At 50.1% G+C, this 27,772-nt stretch overlaps 2 pseudogenes across 2 annotated transcripts in view; one reads left to right on the top strand and one right to left on the bottom strand.

Moving 5' to 3' along the window:
* LOC308611089 (centrosomal protein of 78 kDa-like) overlaps positions 1 to 27,772 on the top strand; it is a 727,725-nt pseudogene that overhangs the window by 167,509 nt on the left and 532,444 nt on the right. The gene's annotated exons all lie outside the window — the stretch shown is intronic.
* On the bottom strand, positions 4,471 to 22,137 carry LOC308611086 (BCL-6 corepressor-like; annotated as a pseudogene). Its single transcript has 9 exons — positions 22,098 to 22,137; positions 20,163 to 20,729; positions 18,793 to 18,979; positions 12,891 to 13,136; positions 12,110 to 12,536; positions 11,445 to 11,626; positions 10,860 to 11,114; positions 5,809 to 5,975; positions 4,471 to 4,657 (listed from the first exon to the last, which is right to left on the bottom strand). The product of its transcript is annotated as a BCL-6 corepressor-like (transcript).

The raw sequence follows: 27,772 nt of genomic DNA, 5'->3' as shown, positions 1-27,772 counted from the left end.
TGAAAGCTGTGCTCACATGTATCAAAAGGCAAAAATTAGGGCTTCCCTGGTGGCGCAGTGGTTGAGAGTCCGCCTGCCAATGCAGGGGACATGGGTTCGTGCCCCGGTCCGGGAAGATCCCACATGCCACGGAGCGGCTAGGTCCGTGAGCTATGGCCGCTGAGCCTGCGCGTCCAGAGCCTGTGCTCCGCAACGGGAGAGGCCACAACAGTACCACACACACACACAAAAAAAGACAAAAATTAACTGCCCTCTGTATCAATATATTAATGTGTTTCAATCACATATGTTTTCATGAAAGTTTAAACATAAAATCACCTTTAAGATCTAGGCCATGGGATCTGCTCCATGCCATGTCAGAATACACCCCGTGACGTTTACTTAACTTGTCTTAAGTGTGATAGAATTCTTTATACCTTGACAAATAACTAAAAGGAAAAAAAAAAAAACCCACACACACAAAAGATGAAGAGCCTATACATTTGTCAATCTTGACTTATTTGCTTTTCTTGAGTCAGTTGGAGGTTTATAGCCACATTCTCAAAATCATTAACTACAATCTTCCCAAACAGGTAATTGACGAACAGATGCATTCTAAAACTTGTCAGTAACAAAGTGCTATTCCACTTTACAGCAACAGTTTAATTCTATTTAGATACTAAAACTGAATACACTGAATACTGCAAACTTTATTCCCAACCACTCAGCAAAGTACTACATACCTTTTCAGATATAGGAAAAAAAAGAAAAAAAAGAAAAAGCATACGATTCTTCCTATTTTCATTTCCAAAGATACATCCCAATCTTAATGATCAATCAGCGATTTAAACGTCAACTGTAAACCCAGTATACTGCTGCTATGCAGTGTACTAGAGCAATAGAAGAGAGAGGACCTCAAACTCTCTGTTCCCTCAAATTCAAAGGCAGGCTTCCTGACCCCTCCAGACCACTACTGGACACAGGGAAGGCACACTAATGTTTCAGGACCCCAACCAACAGTCACCTGCTTTGTGATTACTTCCATGACACACCCTCACCAACACCAGAGTTTGATGCTCCTACGGGACGTTACATGTATTTACTATTTTAACACATACCACAGTGCATCATAATTATGATTGCAGATAGATGTTCTAACAATTGAAAGAGAATGATGACTTTTTTGCTCTTTACATCTTGCTATTTCCCTTCCCATAATATTTCTTGAAGCGAAACCGTAAAATATAGACAAACACAAAAAACAGAAAATATACAAAACGTGTGCTTTGCACCTTAACACAAACTTAAGTAAAATTAGTTCTGACAGTATCCAGCATGACAAACTTCCATGGTAAAAATGAGAATGGACCAAGGTTTGAGCAGGTACAGGAGACAATCCAGGCATGAACAACACCAAGGAAAGGTAGACAGGAAGTAACATGGTGTGTAGGAAATCACGACACCAGTCTGATGGGAAGAGACTTAAACAAGACTGAAACTCACTTCCTAAACCTCCATCTCCAACTGGAAAATTCGCAGGACACAGGTGCACCAAAGTGGCCAATTTATTCAATCCCTTTAATATGGAGGAAGAGTTTAAAATTTTACTGGTTTAATTTGCCCCCAAAGCAACTCTCAACAGTTATGGCCTCTGTCGTCGGAGCTTTGTATGAAATTAAGTCAAAGTGTAGAGCTCCTTTGCCTTTTTTTTTTTCTCCTTAAAAAAGAAAAGAAACAATTGTTCCGAGTAAAAACAAACATATTCCGAAGCATGTGTACATTGAAAAGTAAAGAAACTTTATTAACAACTTCATAAAAACTGACTTAAAATTTTAAAAAGAAAAAAACATGTTTCAAAGTCCTTCCGACTGGAGTCGTGTCTCATCGTGTCCTTTCTTTACAGAAATAGTCGTATTAGGACACATATGCACAAGGATTAACACCATGACACACTGTACACGGCGGGCCCCGGCGAGCTCACCAGGCGTCGTCTGAGTCCAGGTCTCTGGGGAGGATCCACTCCACGGATGAGCCCAGCAGAGTCTGAAGCTCGTTCGTGAACTCCACCACATCTAAGAGCTCCTTACTTTCCGGATTAAAGGACTCCAGGTCTTTGGGGCAAGAGAATAAGAGACTTGCTGACACTTGCCGGTAGAACTCGGCCTCCGCGATGGTGACAATTTCCACATTTGGAAAATTGCAGCGGACTATGCAGGAGGACATTTGCAGTTTCTTGAGCAGGTCTGAGAGCAACAGCCAGTTACGAGGCCTACACCAGAGAAAGGACAGTGGTTTGAGTTTCCGGCAAAATTAGAGGCGCTCCCAACTATAAACTACCCGTCTCCTGGCGGTGAAAGGGCCTGCTACTTCCACTTTGATTACCCCACCCCCACCCCACTTCTCACTGTCCTTAGAAGATCTACTACTTTTTTTTTTTTTAATTTAATTTATTTATTTATTTTTGGCTGCATTGGGCCTGTTGCTGTGCACGGGCTTTCTCTAGTTGTGGCTCGCGGGCTCTAGAGTGCAGGCTCATTAGCTGTGGCGCACGGGCTTAGTTGCTCCGTGGCATGTGGGATCTTCCCGGACCAGGGCTCGAACCTGTGTCCCCTGAAATGGCAGGCGGATTCTTAACCACTGTGCCACCAGGGAAGCCCGGAAGATCTACTTCTAGCGGGGGAACTCTGGACTCATGTGCATGTGTTAAGAGACCACCTAGGGCAGATCAGCCAACTTAGACAAAAGCAGGAGCAGCGCCCCTGAACCAGCCTCGTTGCAGGCCACCCCAGTGCTGCCTTGGCTCTGGCCACAACTCAGGTCACCCCTCTCCAAGTAAGTGCACCCCGTTCTAGTCACTGGGGAAAACCAGTCTGTATGCCAACCCAAGGGAGATGGCAAACACCTCTTTGACCTCTCCTCTCCTCCGGCCCTCACGGAGAGAGCATGAGAAACACTCGAGGTCACCTGGCTTTCCTTGCCTTTCCCACACCTCCAACCCGCCCCTCAATGCTGCCGGGAGTGAGGCTTTTTCGAGAAGGGAGGTGGTACAATCCTTCCTGATACCCTGCCACGCTTTATCATCTCTATCCCGAATACAATGTCACCACAAAGGCAGACACGGTCCCAGCCTCAGAGTCCAAGGAGGATGCTACTCCTTAAGCACCGGGGTCAACACACAGCAGAGCAAGGTTTCCTGATGTGTTCACTCCGAAGGGTTGGTCATGAGGCACAGTGGCCCGACTGTGGGGACAAGACTCGATCTAAGCAAATCTGAAGACACATAAGATCCCAGGTGCCACATACGGCTTTCTCTAATCTTATACGAGAAGAGGGTACACATCAGTATTGTCCCGTGGACCTCACGCACCTTGGAAGGCCCCTATGGTAGCCGTTTGGGGAGGATCCCTTCCCCAAGAGTTTAGTGACTGAAACTGTGCAATTGCAGTCGCTGACTCCCGTGTCCTTTGGGCTCTAGGGGTGTGTTCCAATGAGGGCAGTTGGCTGGGGAGCCCTCCCATCCCCCAAACTTTTCTGGAAAAGTTCCACTGCATTATGTGAGGTCGGTGGACACTTGGTGAGGAATTCACTCACCCCCCAACCCATCCACCCTCATCTGCTGAAGGGGATTTCTAACTCCTGCCACCCCACAGAGCAGCTGGGCTGGCTCTCGACCACACGCTGGCCACGCTCACCCCTGAGCGACGGACACCTGGACGTTATAACACGGCAAAACGGGGTCTTCGGAAAATTCAGATTCCAATAGGTCACCATAGGCCTCGTTGCTGTCATCCTGGTCCTCCGGTCCTGGGGGATTTGCTAAAACATCGTAACCACTTTCATCATCTGGTTCTAACCGGGGGGGCAAACAAGAGAGAGGTCAGTAAGCTGGAGCAAGATTTCAGCTGTTCTCCAAAAAGGACCCTGGAAAAATTCTTTCCCAAGCAAGCCCTGCTCACAGCACCACCCCCACCCCCACCCCCACCCCCACAAGCCCAACTGAAACGAACAAGGCTGCTCACCACACACACAGCTGCCAGAGAACTCCGAAGAGCAACCGGGGTTACCGTCGTCAGGAGCCTGCAGGTTATTTCAACAGTGTGGAGAGAGAGGGGGAGAGAGAGAGAGAGAGAGAAACAAGATAACGCCTGCTGGTAAGAGGCAAATGCTGCTGGAGTTCGGGAACATCTCACGCTGGGGCTGGTGTCACCTCCTGACAAGTCCCACTGCACACGCCTCCAGGTATCTGACTGAAACCTCCCCACGCGTCCACCCGCCTTCCTGAGGGACTGCCCGCCTCACCGCCCCAGCCTGCCAAACAAAAGCTAGCCTGGCTAGCCAAGAGTTTTCCAGCCCCCCACCTCGCAAAATTCAAAGTACGTATCTCTTCTTTGACAGACTAACGTTGGGCCGCTCTTCCCAGTAAAGGGTCACTTAGAGTAAACGGGGGGTGGGGGTAGGGGGAACCCAGGTGAAAGGCTGTGAAGTCACCGTCTAGATGCTTGAACAAGACCGTGTCTTGACCTCTGCCGTACCTGTTAAGAACTTCTCCAGAAGTTCGCTGTGGTTCACTTTCTTGATGGTTCTACCTGAGTACGTAGCCAGGGTAGGAACAGCACCGTAGGAGAGGAGCAAGCGGACAATTTCGAGATGATCATTCTTGACAGCATCGTGGAGAGGCCTAGGAGAGGTGCGGGGGATTACACCCGTGCACGCGACGCTTGCTTCTAAGGACACGGGGCAAAATCGAGCGTGTGCGGCCAAGCCTCGTAGGCGCGCTATTTCACCGAGGAGGTGAGTGTACGGTCGCTGCGACAAATTACTCTGTTATTTCAACACATAACCCTTTACGGGACAGGTGAAAGGACCATCTCAGGCCTAATTCTTCAATGCAAATCTCTCTTAATGCATGGCCCAAGGAGGAACTCAGGCCTAGATGAAAACGTTTCCAATGAACTTAAATAGTGACAGACTGTAAGAAGGTAACGTACGGAGGGGTGGGGGGAAGAATCCCAGCATCACGGAAGCAGATACGACAAGCCATTGTTATACCATTACAAACAAAACCCAAAAAAGTGCAGTTTGTCAAAGAAACTGGGGGCAAAGTGGAACCTCTCCTGAAACCAACTTGGAGATGAGTGATCAACCCTCTCGCCCAGAAGCAGTCGACAGGCAGGGCGAGTTCTCAGGAGGATACAGAGTCCTCCTGCCCGTGTCCGCTGGGGTCAGGAACACTGTCCGCAGTCCCATCCAGAAAGGATGCGATTTGGAAACCACGAACCACCAAATACCTTACGGTTTTGCTAATGTTATGACCGTCAGGAAAGCCCCAGTGCCCTGCCTCGTGGTGGCATCCCAGGTACAACCAGGAAGATGCTTGGGCTGACTCAGACCTGGGCCTCTGGCCAATAAACCGAGGTCAAGGACAGAGTGGGGGCCAGGCCCGGGGATGTGGGTGGACACGGCAGGTCCTATCAAGCCAGTTGCCACTGGACCTGTCTGTACTCCTGCAACTTTCAACTCACATATATGTTCAAGAGTGAGATTCAACAGACGCTGGTGAAGAGTCCAGGGTCTTAAAAGAGAACACCCCTGATTATTCATGCAGGCTCAACATTTTCAGGGACTTCTGTCCATAAGAGTGTCACAGAGTTTTAAAGTTCTATGTAAATTTGCCAGAAATATCTGTCCGATTCCATTCTAGAGGACTCCACCACCAGTGTGCTTACATGGCACTCACTCTCCATCTTTCCTTCTGGGGTTCCCCGCACACCCTGAGAACCACTGCCTATGCCCCAGCAGGGCCAGGCCAAGAGCAAGACCGCCACTGACCCGGTTCCATCCTGGGCACTGCAGTTGACATCGGCGCCATATTCAAGGAGGTGTCGTACGATGTTGAGCCAACCTCTTGCACAAGCCTCGTGCAGGGCACAGTAACCCGCGTTGTCGCGGTGGTTCACATCACAAATCTTGTTCTCCAGGCAGTACAAGACCACTTCCTACGGGGAGAGGAGAGGAGAGGAGAGGAGAGGAGATACCATCAGACAACCATACAGTGAACCTTGTAAGGGTGACCTCCTCATAGCTTGGCGGTGCCCACTTTCAAAGGCATACATCCTTGGGGCCAAAAGCCTACCATAGCGCGGGCAGGCGGCAGGCATCCTGGTCGGGGGTGAGAGTGTGTGAGAAGGGCTTGGAGATGCAGACAGTGTTGTCTAAGGCTCTGCTGCACCAGTGGCCTGGCCATGGGCAAGTTACCCTTGAACTTCTCCAAGCTTCCACAGGGCTGCTGAGAGGACGCATTCGGATAGCGATGAAAGCCCTCAGTCCAGGGGCCGACGTGACCAGTACAGAAGTGTCACAGCTGCTAACATCTTAGATGACACATTGCCAAGCACAGACCATTCTCACTTGATGGGTCTGTTCAGTCAGTGGCAGTGGACGATAACACAAGTTTAGATAAAAGTATGGATGACCAACACTTAAAGAGAGCTTAAATCAGCCAGAGAACATTCCCCAGCTTAGAGAAGCAGGGACACACAGGTCAGCTACATCCTCGCGCCCCCTGTTAAGACCCCAAATCAGAACCTGGGCCTCAGATGCTCTTGTCTGTACGTTAAGTAGAGTTAAAGAGAAGCTCTCTCCCTCCATCCTCGAGGAATGACACAAAATGCCTCCAATAACCCCACCCTCTATTTTGCCTCACTCCACCCTCTCGGGGCAGAATCAGTCTAATATTCTCATATTTACTCAAGTTAATGACAGGAACCTGATACACCACAGGCTGCAACCTCCACATTTCAAGAATCAAATAAAACATTCACCCCCGCCCCCGGAGATGTTCTGTGTCAACACTGTGCATTAGAATCACTGTTATTAACCTTATTTCTTTGGCTTGTTAAAATATTAATATGAACCACTCCCAGTAAGCAGAGCAGGAACTTATTCAATGTTTTATTACCTTAAGAAAGTTTTCAGACACATCGAAAGCATCTGCCACCAGAAAACACATTATACTGTTTATACTGGGTAAGTCGTGCCCAGCAGAGAGCCGTCAGGTTCTGAGAGCTGGGAGTAGGCAGAACGTGCATGTGGCCCAACACATGGTCTGCTGGGTAAGGGGGGATGGGATGGGGTCAGAACAGGCCTCCTTGTGACATCTCTCAGGTAACTCATCTGTTAAACCTAAAACGGGGGTCATTCTAGCCGCCCATAAGTGCGAGATGGGTTCTGTAAAACCTTTTATGCCCTTTGGAGGACACGCCAATCAAAGGTGACCACTCACTTGGGAGCGAACTAGAATGTTCCATTTGCTTACCACGTGAACCTAATGGGGCATGCTGGTAAACCTGGCCATTGGTGCCCTGTTACTTCAGGTCACTGCAGCAGCTCCCTTCCAAAACAAGAGGAGGAAGAGAAAAGGCACGCCACGAATGCATTTCTCCGTTTACATCCCAACCTGCCAGAAAGCCCACAATCCTCTGGGCTCCCAGGCCACCTGCCCCGAGCCCTGGTATCCAGGATACCGCATGAAGCTGCTGCTCTTTTAGCAGGCCCTCACTAGCCAGACTTGAGTGGACGGCTGCAAGCTAATGAGTTGTGTGCGCCAGCCACGGAGAGGCCCTGTCACGTGGCTCTGGGATCAGGTCTGAACGCCACCAACTGCTGTGCACACATCAATTTACTCAACCCAGGGTTTATTTGCTGTGACAATCATGGCCTTCACCTGGAAACCTTCATCACTACTAGGGCAGATTCAAGGGTACCTAGAAATGAAAGGCCGTCCAAGCTGGTGGGTAAGTCAACTCTCTTCTCCTGGAAGATGGCAGCAAAGGCAGCAGTAGCCCCACGGCCAGGTCAGACTTTTTGCCACGGGCTGTCCTAACTCAACCACGTTGATCCCACTGTTTACACAGTGCTTCTCATTCCCCAGATGAGGACGTCTTCTGTCACCCACAGGAACCCAGGAGCTACCAGGAAAGGAAGGTAGTACTATCCTCATTCAACACTTGGAAACTGAGGCCCAGAGATATTAAACCCCAAGTTCAATTAACATGAAGTACTAGACCTAAAACTCAGGTCTTTGGTACCTGGTCAGCTGGGAAGATTCAAAAGGCCCAAGTTAGAGGGATGCAATCCAGCTGTGACGAGCACCCCACAGGCCTTCTCTGTTGGGGGTCAAGTGGGCTAACTACACTCTCCTAGCTAAGAGGGTGATGGCCTCTAAATGGATGGCAACCGTCGCCACCAGCACTTTCTCTAACTGAAAGGTGAAGAGGCGGGGCGAGTCTGTCGACGCAACACATTCCTTGGTTTATTTTCTCCACTAGAAATAAACGGGAGTGTCTGAAGGGCAGCCCAGCCATTCCAGAGCAAAGTCAAACTGCTTTTGTCGGACAGCTCTCTGTTCAGCGGCTATAAGCCGAATGCCACTACCCGCAAAATGTAACCATAAAGGCCATAAGCCCGACGTTGTGAGTTAATTAAATGCCTCATTAACTTTTTAAAAAACATGACTTATTCAATTCATAGAAAATTTAACCATCACCGCTAAAGGCACAAGCATGTGGTTGCACACTAGCGTTTTAGCCTAAGAAATAGAAGCCTTTTTCCCAGGAGGGAAAGGTTTGAGGTCTTTGGCCACGCAAGTGATCTATTTAACGCGGATCTGAAGCCAGAGTGTGTTTCTAAACTTCCAGAACCACATTATCATGACATAAAGCTCAGACAGCCTTTATACTGCACATGGTATCTTTGGCTAAGCAGAAGAAAATAACCAAGAATGCTGAAGACAAAACTTCAGGAAAACCCTCCCAAACCACACCCTTATCTGCTTAAGCAAACTGTCCTTCAATTTGAAAAGGTTGAAGCTGCCACATCTCCCAACTGGGCCATCATCCCAACATTTAAAATTCTGCCCAGAGAAATCCCAGAAAGTTGGATTCAAAGTTGAAAGCATTCATCTACTTGTCACAATGTTCAGCATCAACACTGGTGATCTGTGGAATCTACATATTGAAATTTACATTTGAAGAAAAAAACAAATCCGACCCTAAACATTCCCAAGGCTTCCTGTGCAATCAAAGGCCAGGTAGCCTAAAAAAGGATGGATCAAGTGCCCCTTGGTCCAGGCCTCAGAGCCACCAAACCAAAATGGAAACTGTCTTAGAGGACCAACGAGGGTCTTTTGACGTCTCTGGTCCCAAAGGGAGGCTGCTGGAAATGATGCCAAGTTCACAGGTGGGGCTCGGAGCCCCGCCCTCCACGGCGGGTGCAGCAGCACCCCGCCCCCCCATCTCCAGCATTTGCTGGAAGCGGGAGGCTACTTTCTCAACCCTAACCCAAAAGTTGGGGTTAGGGGTCTCCCCCCCACCTCCAGCGTTTGCTGGAAGCAAGGAGACTATCTTCTCAACCACGGGGGGGTCTAGCTCAACACTATGTGCAACATCTGCTCTGTCCTCCTAGGCGCCCGCTCTCAGCTCTTGGGAAACCAACTGGGTGCTCCTTGGACTTCACCTGCAAGTAACTGCGCTAACTACCAGAAAGTGCTCTCTAGCTAAAGGAGAGGTCTCCAAGAGACGTGTAGATATAAACAACAGCACATTCAACCCACAACAACAACAACAAAACACCCCAAACTAAGCATAGCCCTAGTGCTTCCAACTTCCCACCCACAGTCATGCCTTAAGGCCAAGGCAGGCACACTTCCAAGGGCTCACGGCACTATGGACCGGGGTGGGGGGACACGACGGGAGACGGGGGAGAGGGGCACAGAGCTGGCTGAGGGTGTGGGCGCCAGGGCTCCGGGCCAGCCTGGGTCCTGCCACCCCAGTGCTCAGCCACACCTCCACGCTCAGCCTGCTGAACCGCGTTTTACTGTCACCATTCAACTCCCAGAGAGGGCTGATGCCAGCACAGAAAAATGCCTTTGCCCTGTGGGCTATTACATCACAATTGCTACTGACAAGTATGGTGGGGGAACTGCACAGGGCATGGAGAGTCATCTGTCTCACAGAGGTTTTGAACTGTAAAAAGGGCAATTCCAGTGTGAGCCAGTCTTGCTGAGGAGCGTGGTGGGCTGTGGAGCACTGCTGGATTGCTACCTGTACGGGTATCAGCTAACCCCTCTGAGGCTCAGTTTCCTCATCCGAGAGTGGGCTAGTACGCGTTACTCCCAAGTGAACATGTTAAAAGGGTGAAAGGAGTTACTACAGATCACACGGGCTTAGGCAGATATCAGCTATCTTTCTATGTTGCTCTAGCAATAGAGGCCATCACTGTCATCAGCCGTGCTGGGTTGGGATACAGCAGTGTGGACAGGGAGTTTTGTGCAAGGCTCAACCCCTGCTCCCCGCCCATCAGCCCTCGGCTCCCGTGCCCTCTCAGAAAGAGACTGCTCAGATCTGCCCCACTCCCACCCCTACTCTGCACAGACACTTCCCACCCGCTACCCCACAGGGGCATCACTCTGCCCCAAACAGCACAAGTTAGTAGAGCTAATAACTACTCTCCTACTCTCCTTCTTGCTATTCAGAATCCAAAAGGGCTCATTAAAATTCCCCTGGTCGCCAAGCCCTGGGTTAGGTCAGATTTTATATCAGAGATAAGTGAGCCAGACTGGCCGAAGCAGCCTGCCTGCCTGAACGGGAACGGAACATCAGAGAGGCCTGCCTTTCTTTTCACACCACGACTGAACAAGCCACCAAAGAGCCCGCAGTGTGAGCGGGAGCCAACGCAAACACCCTGCTGGAACACCCAGCCCAGCCCGCCACGTGGAGGGGGCTGGGCTCTGAGACCCGCCCCCCATCCCCAGCCAGTGTGTCCCCCACCCAAGGAGCAGCAGCCGGTGGATCCTGATCCGGGGCACCCACAAGGATGCTCACCTCGTAGCCAAGCCGGGAGGCCTGCTGTAGGAGGGTCTCGCCCGCGTTCTTATTGACAATAAGTCTCCGCGCTTCCGGTGGCATCGGGCGGGACTGGGTGGTCTCTGGAGGGGAGCTTGACCATGTCAGCTGCGAGGCCTGGGAAGCTGGTAACAATTGCTGCAAACAGTCCAAGGGCTTCTGGTCCTGCTTGGCCGGCGAAAGATCATAGCCGGAACTGGGCTCAGGCCGCTTTCAAAATCTCCGGACGGTCACCTATCACGAAACCAGGCAGCGCACACATTTCAGGCTGTCCTTCCTCCACCCGCCTGGTTCGCCTCCTCCCTGAGTTACAAACCTGAGTGGAGGAAAGCACTTTTCCTCCTCTCAGTCTGGGGGAGGCGGGGCGCGAGGAAGGGGTTGCATTTTTACTAGCTGGAAACTTCACCACCACCCAGGAGACACGTCCCCTAGGAAGGGGCAGGGACGTTTTGGGGGGAGGGGTTCAGGAAAAGGAAAGCTTTGTCCCCAGAAGCAGAGAAGCAGGCAGGCGGGATGTGCCTGCACGGGCCCGGGGGGCGGGGGAGAGCCAGGGGCAAGAGGTACCTTGCCATCCGCATTGTCCACCTAGGAGTCCCCTGGCAGCGGCAAGCCCCGCCTGGGCTCCTGAGGGATCAAATGCTTGGTTTTGCACGGTCGCTTCCCGGATGGTTTCTCGCTGTTGTCGGTGTATTTCTGCGGCAGGGGCGAAGGCTGCCAATCCATTTCTTCGTCCATGCACAGCACATCTGTCAGGGGGAGAAGCAGCGGGCGTTACACAGTTGTAGCCGGTGAGGAAAGAAAAGCCCATTGTTAGCACTGATCGTTGGAGCAGCTTCAGTTTTTAAAGATATACCAATTATGTTTTCAAAGCGCTAATATGTTAATCATCCCACATTCAACCGGCAAATAGGCTAACCCACGAAACGCCAAATGGCAAGTCGCTTCAAAGGGCCGCAAGACAGGGCAGAAGCCAGCCCTTCGTGCGCTCCCGTCCCCACCCGTGGGGGGCCTGGGTGCTCGGGACAGGGCGACTGCGGACAGCCTGAGGCTGGAATGAGGGCACTGACAAGCGCCCGGGGTCACCCAAGACTTCCCTTCCTGCCCAGCCGCGGGCTGGGTGATGAGGAGCAGCCCAGGAAGTCGAGCTCCCGCCTCACTGTCCATTCCATAAGGAAGTGTGCAGGCTGAAAGGACCTCAGGAAGAAAACTCCCCGCTCGCCACACGTTACTCTTGTCAACTTGGATGGCGCTCAGGTCCCCTCCAGGGCCGTTTCCCACAGAGGGCGGGTGATCCACCCTCCAGGAGCGCCCCCCGCCCCGTGCGTATCCTTGTTCATTGTCACTGCATTTAAGGGACTCCTCCAACCAGCTGCTGTTGCTTTTGGCCTCTGCCCTTTTCCTGCCAGGTTTCTCTTCGGAGATGCTATTGCCCTGGGGAGTGACCGCAGGCTGAACCGCCTGGATCACTTCCTTCCTGCCCTGCCGGCCAGGTTTGCTCTCTGCTCCCGCCGTTCTCTAAGGTGCAGCAAGCGGCGCTGCTTTCTGGGATGGAGCCCTGTTAATTCAATGCACACCTCAGGTTGGTCAGCTCACTATAATGTGGCTCTTCTAAGTGGTTAGAGGAACTGTTTGTCATTTCCCTCTCAGGCCAGTCAGCTAATGGAGAAATAACTACAAATTAATGAAGAAGCCCCCTGGGGCGTGGGTGGTGGTGCGGGGAACAAACTGTCTTACACATCACTAACAGGGGTGGGGGAGGGGAGGGGTGTGGTCACTGTGTTGGCTGGAACTTGTCACCAAGTCTCGGGAGGGGGTCTATTTGCCTTTGGCCACCTTTGGGCTCCAGCCCCGCCACCTGGCTTTGGGGGGGTGGGGGGTGGGATGGGGGTGGGGGGTGGGGAGGTGTGAGTGGCTCCCCCCAGGGATCCAGGGTGGGACTGGAACTTTCCACTGCTCCGCTCCAGGACTTCCGTAGGGTGCCCTGCGGGCCCGAAGCCAAACCGAGCTCACCTTTGGAGACCCGTCTCCGCTTGGCTTTCAGCAGAGAGTCCTCCGGGAGCACAGTGGTCTCAGTGTGGTTCCTATTGCCAGACACCTTGCGCTTTCTGTTCAGCCGGAGGGTGGGGCTGCGTGACGCGTCCGGGGCCGCCTGGTCGGCGGGGGACTCTCTGGGGGGCTCCGTGTCCATATCCTCAGGAAGATCACTGTCTTCTGGGGCTTCAAAGCGGTCAGGTTTGCTTCCATCATAACACTCCCCTAGGGGAGGGGAGACAACCCGGAAAGGAGGGAACAAAGGTCACCAGGAGCAGGCAGGACCCCCACGCCCAAGGCAATCTGCTACCAACAGACCACCCCCCTTTGGAGACCAGGGGCCTCACACGCCGGAAGCACAAAACCCTCAGAAAGACGTCCCAAAGGAAGGACAGCTGAACACAACCAGCAAAGAAAGCAGAAAATGAGGCGTGTAGCCCACTCACAATCCATCCTTCAAGGGTCAAGGTGAGGCATCTACACCATCCGTCTATAGGCATGTGAGATCACTCCCTAACTGCTTAAATCTCCAAGGTGGCTTACTTTTAAAGGGGGGGTGAGTGACCTCACAGTAAGATCCAACCAATCAGGGCAGAGCTACAACGGGGGGTGAGTGACCTCACAGTAAGATCCAACCAATCAGGGCAGAGCTACAAATGACTATGGAAACAGCTGCTAGTCAACAAAAAAGGCTGATGTCATCAAGAGACCAAATAGCCCCCAACTGCCATCTACACAGACATAGCACCAATGTTCACTTGGGTCAGCAGGGGCGAGGGTGAAGAAAAAGGGTAGGGAAAGAATGGTGGGAGGCTGGGAAGCTGGGGAGACCAAGGCAAGAGGAGCCTGGCAAAGGGAAAGGAAAGGCTTCCTGGTGCACACACAAGGGTCAAGGGCAATTTCAAAGAACTCAACCAGATTGCTACAAGTCCGTCTGTCCTCTTTCCACACCCGTGGGGGGAAAGCATTTCACTGCCATCGAGGGGCTGCTCCTATTTCCTGTCTAGGAAGAAGGCCCACAGTGACACCAGTCACCCACCTGGCACGTCTCCACGCCTTCCTTCCCAGGCAACAAGCATCTAAGGACATTTCAAAGACAAGACTCCAACCCCCTTCGTGGGGGTGGGGTGGGGGGGTGCGGCGGGCAGGGATGAAGTACTCACACCTCAGCTCCGCCTGTGTTGCTCCTGCCCCTCTGCTCAATCTAGCATCCACTTAGGGCTTTTCCTCCAATCACCCCAGCCTAACATCACTCCTCACTTTTGCTCTAGCCAAAGAAACAGTTCAACTGCTTTGCTAGTCACATTGTTTCTAACACACAAATAATTCCATAATGATCACTGTGCTGTTAAAGAGTTCCCCGAAGATGACCCTGTGTCCATCACCGGCCGGGGGTGGGGGTGGGTGTATGAATTTGGTATTTCGTTAACACCTGAGCTAAGCTCCCACAGCCCGTTTTTCTAGATGAAATCATGGACACACCCCTCACATGCTGCTCGCATTCCTCCTCCTCTCCCTAGACCACTTCAAGTATCACTCCCACTTCTGCTCAGCAGGCTGGTCCCCTGATCAGCCTCTCTTGGGAGCATTCCCAGCATTTAATGGCAGCCAGTTGTGGGGATGAACCTCACCCTGGCCTGGGCTAGCCTGACCTGTGTTCTCAAGGGTGGAACACACTTAGCTTTTCTCCAAGGGTATCCCAAGGTGGGAGAGATCCCCATCTAGTCTTGCCGGAATGGTGGAATCACCCCAACCGCGAGGGTCTCCTGCCATGGCAGCAGGAGAAACCCCAAACTCCTGGCCTGTGCTTACGGGTGATGCAGCCCAGGCTACCGCAGGCCCGGTGAAGACGGCGTGCTGCAACTCTCACTCGGGCTGCTCTGTGACCCTCTTAAACACTCGGGCAGGAATGGCGCTGCTTTACAACTCGGCCCCCTTCACTTGTAAAGTGGGAATGTTGGGTTTCCTTGGTGGCGCAGTGGTTGAGAGTCCGCCTGCCGATGCAGGGGACACGGGTTCGTGCCCCGGTCTGGGAAGATCCCACATGCCACGGAGCGGCTGGGCCCGTGAGCCATGGCCACTGGGCCTGCGCGTCCGGAGCCTGTGCTCCGCAACGGGAGAGGCCACAACAGTGAGAGGCCCGCATACCGCAAAAAAAAAAAAAAAGTGGGAATGTTACTGCTAGCCTCCCTCCAGGGTGGGCTTCATAATCACGGGCCGGGCTCAGCACAGAGAAAGGCTGGAAAAGTCCCTTTAACCAAAAGATGCCAAGACTTTCAGACCAGCCTGAATCTCAGGCCTGAAATGTAGGAAATTTTAAGAGGTGAGCCCTGCTGGTTACACCATTGGACTTCTCTGGTCCAATCAGCCTTCCCTAAAAGCTCCGTGGGAGGGGATCCATGGAGGGATGGAAGGGCTACCTTAAGAACCCCCATGTCCAAGTTGAAAGTTTCTTTTTCCAAACTAGGTCCATCCACCCTTCCCCCAACCCCAGAGCCTTTTAGGGCAAAGATCTCAATTCCCCTCAGCTAAGGCCCCCCAAGACCTTACGCTAGTGTGACCTTACCCAGGCCAGTAATAACCCTGAAGGACACCCACCCCGACTGCCCAAGATGCCCATGGCCACCAGCTATGGGGTAGAGGCTCCGTGTCACTTGGAGCTTCTCAAAGACTGTTCTAACCACGACCCACACGAGGATGACCCTTGAGGGCAAAAGAGATGGGGAGATAAATAGATGCACGGGGATCCTAACCATCAGGCTTTGCCATCATTGCTACTTTTGGCCCTTCTAAAAGTGGGAAGCCATGTGCCCTTGGTCACCCAGTCTAAGCAAGATGTGAACGTGGTCCCTGCAGCATGGTCTTATGACTCACAGCACATATATCCCAAATTCATTATGGTTGTACCATAGCATCACCTCACAGAAGCATCACCACAGCAACATTTACAAGTCACTGTGGCAACAAAGCACCCTCACCACTGTTGAGCCATGCCCAGTGAGGCCTAAACAAGGTGAGAGGGTTCTGAGTCGCTGCAAGGCTCCCCAGGATTAAAATCCCCTTCTCTGTAGCTTAACTGTAATAGCACCTCCAGTCAGGGCTAACCTTGTTCAAAGTTACACCCGCTACAGAAGGAGTGCAGGGGATCTCTGTTCCAAAGTAGTTTACAAACGTGCAGGTGCTCAGCTGGAAGAGAAGTTCCCTGAGCAAAGAAGTTTCATGAAGCCCCTTGACTGAGCCTTCCTCCAGCTCCTGGCCAGGCACTGCCACTGAGCAGGACCTAGGCCTGTCCCAGCCAAGTGGTTCGCAAGGGAGATGGTTACTCCAAGTTTGAGAAGGAAGGGACCAATGCCTCCTTGCCCCGCCCCATCTTCAAATGCCACTGAGGGTTCCTAGTGATGAACTTCCAAGTCTGAGGAACCTCCAAACTCATTTGGTGAACTTCCAAAATAAAAATTTCACTCAGCCACCCATGTGATCATAAAGAATAAATGAGTATCTCGGCCACTGTGTTTTCAAGTTAATTCCTTTTTTTAAACAACCCCCAGCAACAAGATGCACCCGCGCCAGGACAACCAGGGCCGTGCAAACAGCACCCACCACCTTAGAAGCTCCTGGGCCCTCCATGGGTAGGGGCTGCCTCAGAAGGGGGAAGGCATCTTGAAGGCATCCTGGACCCTCTCTGGGACCCATGCCCGCCCCAAATCCCCGCCCCAGCTCCCATGTGCTCACAGCTCGGCTCTCGGCCACACCGACACCCATGAGAAGGACCTGAGCCCATATCAGCTGAAGACGTGATGGCCCAAGAACAAGAAGGCCCGTTCATATCCAGCTGAATGGAATGAACACCTGCTGGGCCTTGGACGTGGAGGCTGCAGTAAGAACAGTGGCCCCTTCAGGTGACCTTTCCTGACCAGCTATTTACAAACCCCACGTCTCTACAAGACAGAGGGTGGGTGGGGAACCCACCTCCATTGCCCCAACCTTTCAAACGGAGCCCCTCACCTTCCCCAACCCTTCTCCTGCCCTCCCATGGTGGCGATTCATGGCTCACTGGGCCACGTCCCGGGTGCTCCAGGAAGAGACCCGTCGGTCGGTCTGAGATTGGAGGCAGGCGGTGGGGGGAGGGGGCTTTCGGAATCATCTGGGGCTCAGGCCCTGCTCCCCATCAGCCACACCGAGTTCTCGTCTCCACGGTCAGCAGGAAAGACTGGGAAGGACGCACACTAACGTCTCTGGGAAGAAGGGTGGGTGAGGCCACTGAGACATGAAGGGCAGCGGCCACCCTGGGTTTGGCCACGTTGCTGGAGAAAAGGGCGAGAAGACTCGAGGCCGGTTAACTGCCCGCTCCCTTCCTCCAGCCTCCCTCACCATCCACCCGCAACAGGCAGATTCCCTCCTCAGAAAAGTGCATCCCCGTGAACTTGGCCTTGCCCACTTTTACCACATCTCTCTGAGAAACTTCCCTAGGAGCTGAGTTATGAGGCCACTCAGGAGGGTAAGGGCTGCGTGTCAGCTGTGAGCACAGGCAAGGAGGGAGGCCTTCTTGCTGCTTCACTCCAGGGTGGCCTGGACCCTCCGTTTTTCATTCCAATCCCGAGGGGGAGGAGCTCGGAATCGTCTACTCCAGGCACATCAAGAGCCCCATCCCTCGGGTAAGGCCGCCACTGACTAGCCCCAGAAATCCCCTTCTACGGGAGCCACGTGGGACACACCGGTCCCGGTGTGGCTTACCCAGAACCCTGGCCACAGGCCTTTGTCTGACCCCAAAGATGAGCTGGGGGAGGGCAGTGCTCCAAGCAGCAGAGAGAAGCACACGCTGCTGCTGACCACAATTTTCCCGAACTGCATCAGGCACCCACGACCTAAGCGTGCGGGCCAACGCCGACCCTACGACTGGGTCCAAGGGCCTGGGCCTCCCAAACGTGCCCACCACCCCCGACTGTCCCGTCTCAGGAGGATTGCACGCCCACCCTGTCCTCGACGTTCACCGAGGTGCCCTCACTCACCATCACCGGTGAGGTTTCTGGGGTCCGGAGCAGGCTGCAGGCCACAGGCCACAAGCATGCACACTGAAGAAAGCGGGAGAAAGATCTCCACTTGCTGCCAACACATCTCATTAGCCCAGGAAGTCTCGAGGGCAAAGCCCGAAGTCAACCCCAGTGGGGGAGCAGCCGAGGGGACCGCAGAGTGTGACTCGAGGCCAACACGAGCTTTCTCTCCAGTTCGGCCTCCAGAACAGAACACAGCCGTCTGGTGGGAAGAACGGCCTCGCTGATCCCACGGCCTGGGAGCGTGGTGTCAGCTCCTCATGACTGCAAACGAGCCTCCACAGAACACAATGATGCTCATCTCTCTGGGGCCTTCATCAGCCCTCATCGCACGTGAACGAAACCTCTGCCTCTGGAGGGAGAGTCCGAGTACTCTCCACTCCCTCCCACAGGAGACTGTCACTCTGGAGGGTCTGGCTCTGGCTGCAAGTGTCATCCCACTGCTACCAAAAACCCGTGTCCGTACCTGCTACACAACAGAACACATACCTGCTACGCCGGAGGTCCTGCACTGCCATTCCTCTGCTCTACTGTATCAGACTATTACTAACTACAGGACTAGCATTGCTCCGGAAAAAGGAGACGCGTGCCAGGAAACAGCATTTCATAGGTGCTTCACTCCTGGATGCCGCAACGCTCAAAAGGACAGCCAGCCTTGCAATCCACAGCTGGGAAGGGTGGCCAGAGCAGCCCGTTCTCCGAACAGCCAGCACCCAGACGCTGGGCCGTCGGAAGCGTACTGCTTCCTCTCACCTCCCTCGGCACTGGGAGCGGAAGCGCCCCGTTCCCACCGACGTGGTACCACACGCGAGCCGCCTGGGTTCACTTACATCTCTCACTGTCGTTCTGGTCGGCAATGGCCTCCTCCGGGGTGACCGACTTTGGCTTTTTGTCCTGACTTCCTTTCAGCCTTTCCCAGTCAGCGGGGCTGAATTTGCGCACCTCGGAGTCTTTGGTCGTGGGGTGGCCACCTTCTCGCTCTTTCATCTCCAACTCTGAGAAGCGCATCACTGCACGCTACAAAGAGAACGGAGATGGAAAAAAGACACACCTTACCACCAAAGCTATTTCACTGCCCTTACCTTAAAGGAAAGTATCTTCAAAGAAAAGTTTGCCCAAAACCAACCACAATTTATGATACAACTGAGATATTTTAAAATTGAACGATAAAACGTAAGAGTGTCTATGTGTAACTAGTCACACACTCTTTATTCGTAAAGCCATACGTATGTAGAGATATATGTGGTGTGTATATATAGCCATACATACACTGTGGCATACAGACAGACATTCTCTTTCGAAGGTAAATAAAACAAAACAAAAACACAACGCAAAGAAAGCGAAACAAAAACACAACAGAAAAGAAAACAAATGCACAGTGAATAAAGACGACCATGGCCCACAAACTTCCCTTTGTATATTTGGAAATGAAATTTAACTCAAAAGGTTTATGGAAGATTCTAGTAATAAAAATTTGAAGAATTGACCTCACAGTAAGCAGCGGGTAGACATAAAATACTGTCCTCTTGTAATCCTTCCATCTATGTAATTAAAATGGGCACTCAATGGATCATTTAGATAACTTCAGCCATTTTTATAAGCATAAACCAATTTTTTTCTTAACATTGCAAAACAATTTGGCTTTATTTGTCTTCTAATTAAAAGTAAAATATCTTAAGGAAATTCCTATACAACATCTATCATTCACTAGCAAGTTAAATACATACTCTATCCCATTAAGCAAGGTTTGTGTTTTTGTTTTGTTTGTTTGTTTGTTTTTTGGGTGGAAAAAAAAATTGCACGAATCTCACAGACATGCGGCCGCTACACACCTCCACCAAGTATCACGTAAGGCATTCTAAGCAGCGCTTTTAGGTATATTTGTTAACGTACAGTAACGGCAGAGAAATCAAAGCGATTGATAGGTAAATGTCATGCAGTCTTTTAGACATCCTTCGCAATAATTAAAACTTCCGTTATCAGCATTCGAGTGGAGTTCGCTTAAAATCTACAGAATAACTTAAAGTATCCACTTACGTCCCCTTACTGGACACATTTCAAACATTTAAATTATCCTAAGCTTCATTAACCAAATCAGCCCAGTGTCCTGCCCTATCATACCCCCGGCCCCCTCCTCTTCACACATTAAAAAAACCTGACAACTGGTCAGGCTCCTGAAATTCGGGTGGTGGGGGCTCACCTGCAATGCCCGCTCCTCCCGACTGAGCTGACGGGAGTCTGCGTACAGTCCGGTAGCGACACACTTGAACCGGTCACCCACGTAACCAGCGGAGTTTGCGATTCTCTTTGCCAGCTTAGATGGCTTCGGTTTCAGAACTTTGCCATCGGTTGATCCTGCCTCGTCAGCTCCGTCTTTGGTGTAGGTGGGGGTGACGTCCACACTCGGTGGGGCACTGCCCACGCAAAATGGTTTGGGATCCTCTTGGGTTTTCCCGAACGTGACCGCAGAGCCGTCGCTCCCCAGGGTCGGCTCCAGGAATGCAGTCGAGACCGGCGTCACCAGGTTCTCCTTGTTGGTTACCGCTGGAACATTCTCCTTGCTTAAGCCGGAAACTGGCTGGCCCGGAGCCTGTTTGAAAGTATAGGCTTCGTGGAAGTCACTGATGCACCCCAACTCCTCTCTCAGGGCAATGAAATCCCGGTGTGGCTGTAGGGCCATATTTTACTTTTTTATTTTTTAATATATGTTCACATGTTTCCATAAAGGATCCAAGGTGGCCCATAACGTAAGGACACACAATATTAGCTTTAAAAAAACATGGAAAAAAAAAAAAAAAAAAAAGGGAAATCATGATCCTGGAAATGGGTTGCATCCTTTTAAGGGGTGAGAATAACAGAATGAGTGAGCCAAAGATTTGGGAAAGGATCTCACATTTCCAAACGTCCAAATCTTAAAATTGCACCAAGTGGGAATGTAGCTGTGGCAGTATTAACCTGAGAGAGCTCTATGATCGTTGTCTTTACTCATCACTTGGTTGCAAGGTTATAAATGACAGGGTAAGTGAAGGAGGGCAAGTAGACAGATAAGAGTCATTTCCTGATTCTCAAAAGAAGGGGCATCACCTAGGGAAGGGGACTGCAAAATCCTACAGGAATCCTCTTCATATACTAAATTTTCTAGGTGGCAAAAGTATCTCCTTTGACCCTAGCAGCCAGATGGAACTTAGAAAAGTAGTGAAAAGCTACTCAACTGAATGCAAGTCATATGACTAGGAGCATGTCAGTGAAAAGTTCAAGGGAAGATGCTGTGGAAGAGCAGTTCACCTTGTGGTTGAGCGTCCTCAGAACGTGCAATGGGAGGTGCAGTACCTGCTCTGTCTCACAGGGACCCTCCAACCTCTAAACGCATCTTTCCTGGGAAGCTGAATTCAAAAAGTCAATTTTAAAAAAAGATAGGGCTTCCCTGGTGGCGCAGTGGTTGAGAGTCCGCCTGCCGATGCAGGGGACACGGGTTCGTGCCCCGGTCCGGGAAGATCCCACATGCCGCGGAGCGGCTGGGCCCGTGAGCCACGGCCGCCGAGCCTGCGCGTCCGGAGCCTGTGCTCCGCAATGGGAGAGGCCACAACAGTGAGAGGCCCGCGTACCACAATAAATAAATAAATAAATAAATAAATTTAAAAAAGATAAAAGTCTCTAGTAGAGAAATTGTATCAGAGCCTAGTATTAAGAGCTGTAGAGCCACAAGTTTCCCATGATACGGCCTTAGCAGAGGCTGTTAAGGCAGTGACAGAAAATTTGTACCGAGGGAAATAGCAGAAGAGTTTGCCTACAATTCACGAAAATGCTCCCTGCACTTGGCCTGAAGGAAATCAGCAAAATTTGTAACAGCTTGTGTATTTGTATGCAGGATGGAGAACGAGTTTAATTTTTTAATTTCTCTGAATTATCACGTAAGATTCAGAAGATGCTCTCTCTGCCTAGAAGCCACCCCACTGGGATAACTATGCCTACGGAGTGCCTTTGCCTATGACTCCTACTTGCTAACAGACTGGCAGCCTGGCCCCAGGGCCTGGTCGCTGCTCCCAGTGCAATGGTGGATATGGTGTCAACGGTTGCAAAATCAAAGCCCCTTACATCCTCTCCATGCCTCGGTCCCACCCCCCACCCCACTCACCATTGATGTTCAGGAAGGGGAAGGTGTCCTGGATGGGAACGTGGTGCTGTGACTGGTCCAGCTCACCTTCCTCATCTTCTTCATCCACACCATTATCTTTCTCATCCCAAGGAGCAGATCCAGTGGATCCTACCCAAGAAACACACACACACACACACAAAGGTCAAAAGTGAGGCGCTCACGTTGCACTGTCATCCCTGCAGCCCACTCCCAGCTCCTCCTACAGAGCCCCAGTGCAAGCTCTCATCCCCTCCCCTATCCAGGAGCTGCAGACCCTACTCCCTTCTCCTAGAAACCTTTTAATTCCTACTCTAAACCCCTTTCTACACATTCGCATCCCTTCTAAGGACCCAAGGAGCACAGCTTCTCTCCTTTATAAGCTTACTGTGAAGACAGACCCTTCCCTCATGGCAGAGCCTCACTAGATTCACTGGAGGTCAAGTCTAAATTATCTGGCTCTTAGTCGGAACTGGCTCAACATTGAGTAAATATAGGGATCGGGTGGTATTCTCCTAGGAAAAATACCATACAAATTAAATGATCACTTACCCATCATTTATAAAGAGAACTTAATAGCCTTCATAATGTCATGGCAATTGATTCTTAGAACAGCCTTTGAAATACGCAGGAAAGATGAGAACCCAGATTTTATAGTGGAAGAAGCTGAGGCTCAAAATGTTGAATGACTTGATTCAATGTCCCACAAGTAGTGAAACAGAAAGACCGAGGTTTATAACTCAGACCTTCTAAGTTTTAAGCCCTCCTTCTTCTAAACGACCTGGCCTCTGTTCTCAGTGTTGAGTCCCAAGAGAAGTTATTTTTTATAGAACTCAATACCCACTCTTCTTTCTAATGCTTTACTGTTCCACTGGGTGGGCAGGAAGACTGTGCTGAGTTTATATCTTTTGTTCTCTGGGTTCTTTCTAGGGACAGCATTTCTTGCTTTATTTACCAGTCTTCAACTTTGTAAGCGAGGCGACTTTCAAGTCGACTATCGCTTTAAGGGTCGAGCCCGGAACCTGGCACACTGTCCACCTTCTCCCCAGCAGCTGGGGCCTCACCTAGGTTAATGATAGAGCCCTGGGGCTGGGGGATGTCACACACTTGATATATCTTCACTGGGTTCATGGGCACCTCCTTGGTGCCGTCGTACATCAGGTTGAATTCCCTGCTCTTGTTGAGCGCACAGCGGAGCTGGGCCTTCCATTTAGCTGGGTCGGGGTCGTCCACCCCTTCCTGGTACTTCCCCTGTCTCCACAGCCCAGGCCTGAGGGATAGGAAACTGCAGTGAGTGCCTGATTGTTGCCCAGAAACACTGGAAAGTGTGCCCGCCCTCCCTCATACAGACACAGATACACACAGCCCTGCCTGACCGCCCCATCACCCCAACTCCAATTTACAGAGACTGCAGCAGAAAACACCACGCTGGGGACCAGGCAAGGCAGGGCCTGAGACAAATTCAGCCAAATGCAAATACAGTATTTTAAAAAGAGGAGTCTCATCTCAAGTGCTTGTGCCAGCATGATCTGTCAAGACTACAATGGCCTTAATGAAGGGTTAAAAATAAAGAAAAATCTGGAACAAGTATACACCAAAATACTAATGGCAACTTTTGGATAGCAAGATTTCAGGTAATTTTGTTTTGTTTGGCTTGCCTTATTTGTTTTTCACATGAATTGCTTATATAATAAGAAGAGAAAGGGAGGTGGCGTATGATATGAAGAATTTAGGCTTGCAGTTCCCTCTCCCTTCAGTCTTTAACCTGATGCACAAATAACTGTTGAAACCAAGTACCTTTAGGAGTAGCAGCCCATAGGAGGGCAGGAAGCACGCTCTGGGGGTTCAGCTGGCCTCAGTGCGAGGCTGAGGGCCTCAAGTCCTAATAAACTCACACCACCTGCCTTTCCCTGCTTCCTCAAACTCCCACATTGGGAACATTTTGCTGGGAACACCAGTGGCTGGTGGCCTGGGCGAAAACCAGTGGGGCCCAGCCTCTCTGGTTTTCAATTTCCAGGTCTAACAGGCATCTATGTGTCTGTTCACGGGATATCAGCCCTCCCCCACTGTTAACGTATCTCAGATGTCTACACTTTCTTCAGGGCTGTGACGTATGTGCTGGTGCAGAAAAGGGGGATGTCTTTTGCAGAGGACTCAAGATCAAGAGAACGAGATGGACCGGCCAGACTGCTCCCACTTGATGTTAGGAAGATAAGGTGGCCATGTAGTTAGAATTCTGCAGGGGAACATAGCCTATAGAGTCTATGGGTTTGCGGATCCACAACTTTTATTTTTTCAGTAATGCCAACCAAGCTCGTAAGAGACTGACATATAATCCAGAATGCCAGTCTACTCGTTTTCAAAGGGGGATAAAGCTGGTCAGTGACCAGCATGGTTAAGTCCAATAACCTGGACATAACCATGTATGATCTCAACCAGTAACTCCTGTATCTGGTTTCTAATGACAATTCCAAGAACATAAGACCCACTCAACATTTAAATCCAAATTTTCAGATGACTCCAAAGCTAAATGGAAATGATTTGATATTGAACTCTAAATCTGCATTATCTAGACTATCTCTTACCCACTTGGGTAACCCAGAAGCGACAGTAAAAGGCTCCTGCTTTCCCAAAAATCACAGGGCGTAAAAATGAAAAGCACTGGAAAGGCAAGACCCCCAGGGAATTTGCAAAGCTGCTCTTGTGTCTTTTTCTTTTTGACCTTGAAGCCAGGAGAAATTCTAAAAATACAAATGTATTAATTTTTAAAACTTGACTTTACTGAATATTGTTCAGATCCCCAAGCCTACAAAAATAATTTTAGTTTTTTAAAAATGCTCCCTCTTCAGACTATACTACAAAGCTACAGTAATCAAGACAGTGTGGTACTGGCACAAAAACAGAAAGATAGATCAATGGAACAGGATAGAAAGCCCAGAGATAAACCCACGCACATATGCTCAACTTATCTTTGATAAAGGAGGCAGGAATGTACAGTGGAGAAAGGAAAGCCTCTTCAATAAGTGGTGCTGGGAAAACTGGACAGGGACATGTAGAAGTATGAGACTAGATCATTCCCTAATACAATACACAAAAATAAGCTCAAAATGGATTAAAGACCTAAATATAAGGCCAGAAACTATCAAACTCTTAGAGGAAAACATAGGCAGAACACTCTATGACATAAATCACAGCAAGATCCTTTTGGACCCACCTCCTAGAGAATTGGAAATAAAAACAAAGATAAACAAATGGGACCGAATGAAACTTCAAAGCTTTTGCACAGCAAAGGAAACCATAAACAAGACCAAAAGACAACCCTCAGAATGGGAGAAAATATTTGCAAATGAAGCAACTGACAAAGGATTAATCTCCAAAATTTATAAACAGCTCATGCAGCTCAATAGCAAAAAAACAAACAACCCAATCCAAAAATGGGCAGAAGACTTAAATAGGCATTTCTCCAAAGAAGATATACAGACTGCCAACAAACACATGAAAGAATGCTCAACATCATTAATCATTAGAGAAATGCAAATCAAAACTACAATGAGATATCATCTCACACCAGTCAGAGTGGCCATCATCAAGAAATCTAGAAACAATAAATGCTGGAGAGGGTGTGGAGAAAAGGGAACACTCTTGCACTGCTGGTGGGAATGTGAATTGGTACAGCCACTATGGAGAACAGTATGGAGGTTCCTTAAAAAACTACAAATAGAACTACCATATGACCCAGCAATCCCACTACTAGGCATATACCCTGAGAAAACCATAATTCAAAAAGAGACATGTACCAAAATGTTCATTGCAGCTCTATTCACAATAGCCCGGAGATGGAAATAACCTAAGTGTCCATCATCGGATGAATGGATAAAGAAGATGTGGCACATATATACAACAGAATATTACTCAGCCATAAAAAGAAACGAAACTGAGCTATTTGTAATGAGGTGGATAGACCTAGAGTCTGTCATACAGTGTGAAGTAAGTCAGAAAGAGAAAGACAAATACCGTATGCTAACACATATATATGGAATTTTTAAAAAATGTCATGAAGAACCTAGGGGTAAAACGGGAATAAAGACACAAACCTACTTGAGAATGGACTTGAGGATATGGGGAGGGGGAAGGGTAAGCTGTGACAAAGCGAAAGAGAGGCATGGACATATATACACTACCAAATGTAAGGTAGATAGATAGTGGGAAGCAGCCGCAGAGCACAGGGAGATCAGCTCGGTGCTTTGTGACCGCCTGGAGGGGTGGGATGGGGAGGGTGGGAGGGAGGGAGATGCATGAGGAAGGGATGTGGGAACAGATGTATATGTGTAACTGATTCACTTTGTTATAAAGCAGAAACTAATAAAAATAAATAAATAAATAAATAAAATACAAAAAATACAAAAATAAAAATGCTCCCTGCCTCAAAGGAGTTTACAATCCCTTAAAGGAGACAGATGAGTCAATAGATCAGAAATATAGATACTATGTAACACCAGTAAAACTGCCTAATCCATAAAGAGTCGGGGGGTAGGTATGGTTGGCTAAGTTTATCAGAATTTATGATTCTAGGGCTGAATCTTGAACATGGGTAGAAGTTAACCAGGTGAGAAGCGTGGGTCACGATACTCTAAGCAGAAGAAGCTTTATGGGCAAAGGCAGAGGCTGAAAAGCACAGTGCTTAGGGGACCTACAAGCAGTTCAGCTTGCGTGGAGGCAGCATGAGATGAAAGTCTGGGCTTGTAAGTAGGAACCATGCCAAGGAGTTTGGACCTGATTCTTAGAACACTGAGAACCACTGAGAGATTTAAGCAGGTTGTGATGGGATCAGATTTAAGCTTTAGAAAGAACCCTCTAGCTGCAGGACTGAAAAGGGTTTGAAGGGAGGCAAGGCATGAAGATAACACATAGTCTCTATATAAACCATATAATAGTGTCACTAGGGTCTGAACTAAGGAGGTGGCGGTAGGGATAGAGGATACAGGTAACGAAGGAGCCGTTAAAGACGCTGACTTGACAGAGCTTGATGAGGAACTGATTCCTTGAAGAAGGTGAGAGAGAAATCAAGGATGATTCCCTGGTTTAGGGTTTGGGAGACTGGGTGGGGGGTGATGCTGGCCACTGAGATAGGAGCAGGTTTAGAAAGATGATTTCCCTTTGGAAATGTCGGAGTTCAAATGCCTGTGGAAGGCCTAGGGGAGGAGGCCCAGCATGCCCAGGGCAGTTTTTTATCCCCACTCACCTCTCACATCACCTGAGGGACTCTCCCTGCCTGCCTCCAGCCTGGAAGAAGGTCCACCAGATTACGGACATCTCTGCCCTGGGGGCAAGGACCAATTTCTTTTCATTTCTGTATCCCTGCTCAGGCTTTAGCACACAGTAGGTCAATGTGTATTTGTTGAATTGCCTCAAATTTACAGAAATACACTTCTTGGGGAATGAATAAGTTGCTATTACGGATGGAAGACCAGGAAAACAGCTATGAGCAGAAGGCCAAGGAGACACTGCAGAAAGTGCTGGAGGAGAAAATGCGTGCACAACAGCAACTGCAGAGCAAACAGGCGTGGGGATGCTCCATAATCCTTGGGGCTGGGAACCCTGGGGCAGTCTGGGTGGCAAGGGAGCCAGCTGCACAACTCCCTGGAACCCCCAAGGCACCACCCTCTCCTCTGATCTCC

Source organism: Mesoplodon bidens, assembly GCF_964165515.1.
Source record: "Mesoplodon bidens genome assembly, contig: HAP1_SCAFFOLD_157, whole genome shotgun sequence".
NCBI classification, from domain to species: domain Eukaryota; kingdom Metazoa; phylum Chordata; class Mammalia; order Artiodactyla; family Ziphiidae; genus Mesoplodon; species Mesoplodon bidens.
Note: the sequence above shows the minus strand (reverse complement) of the source record. Positions and strands in the feature narration are given on the sequence as shown.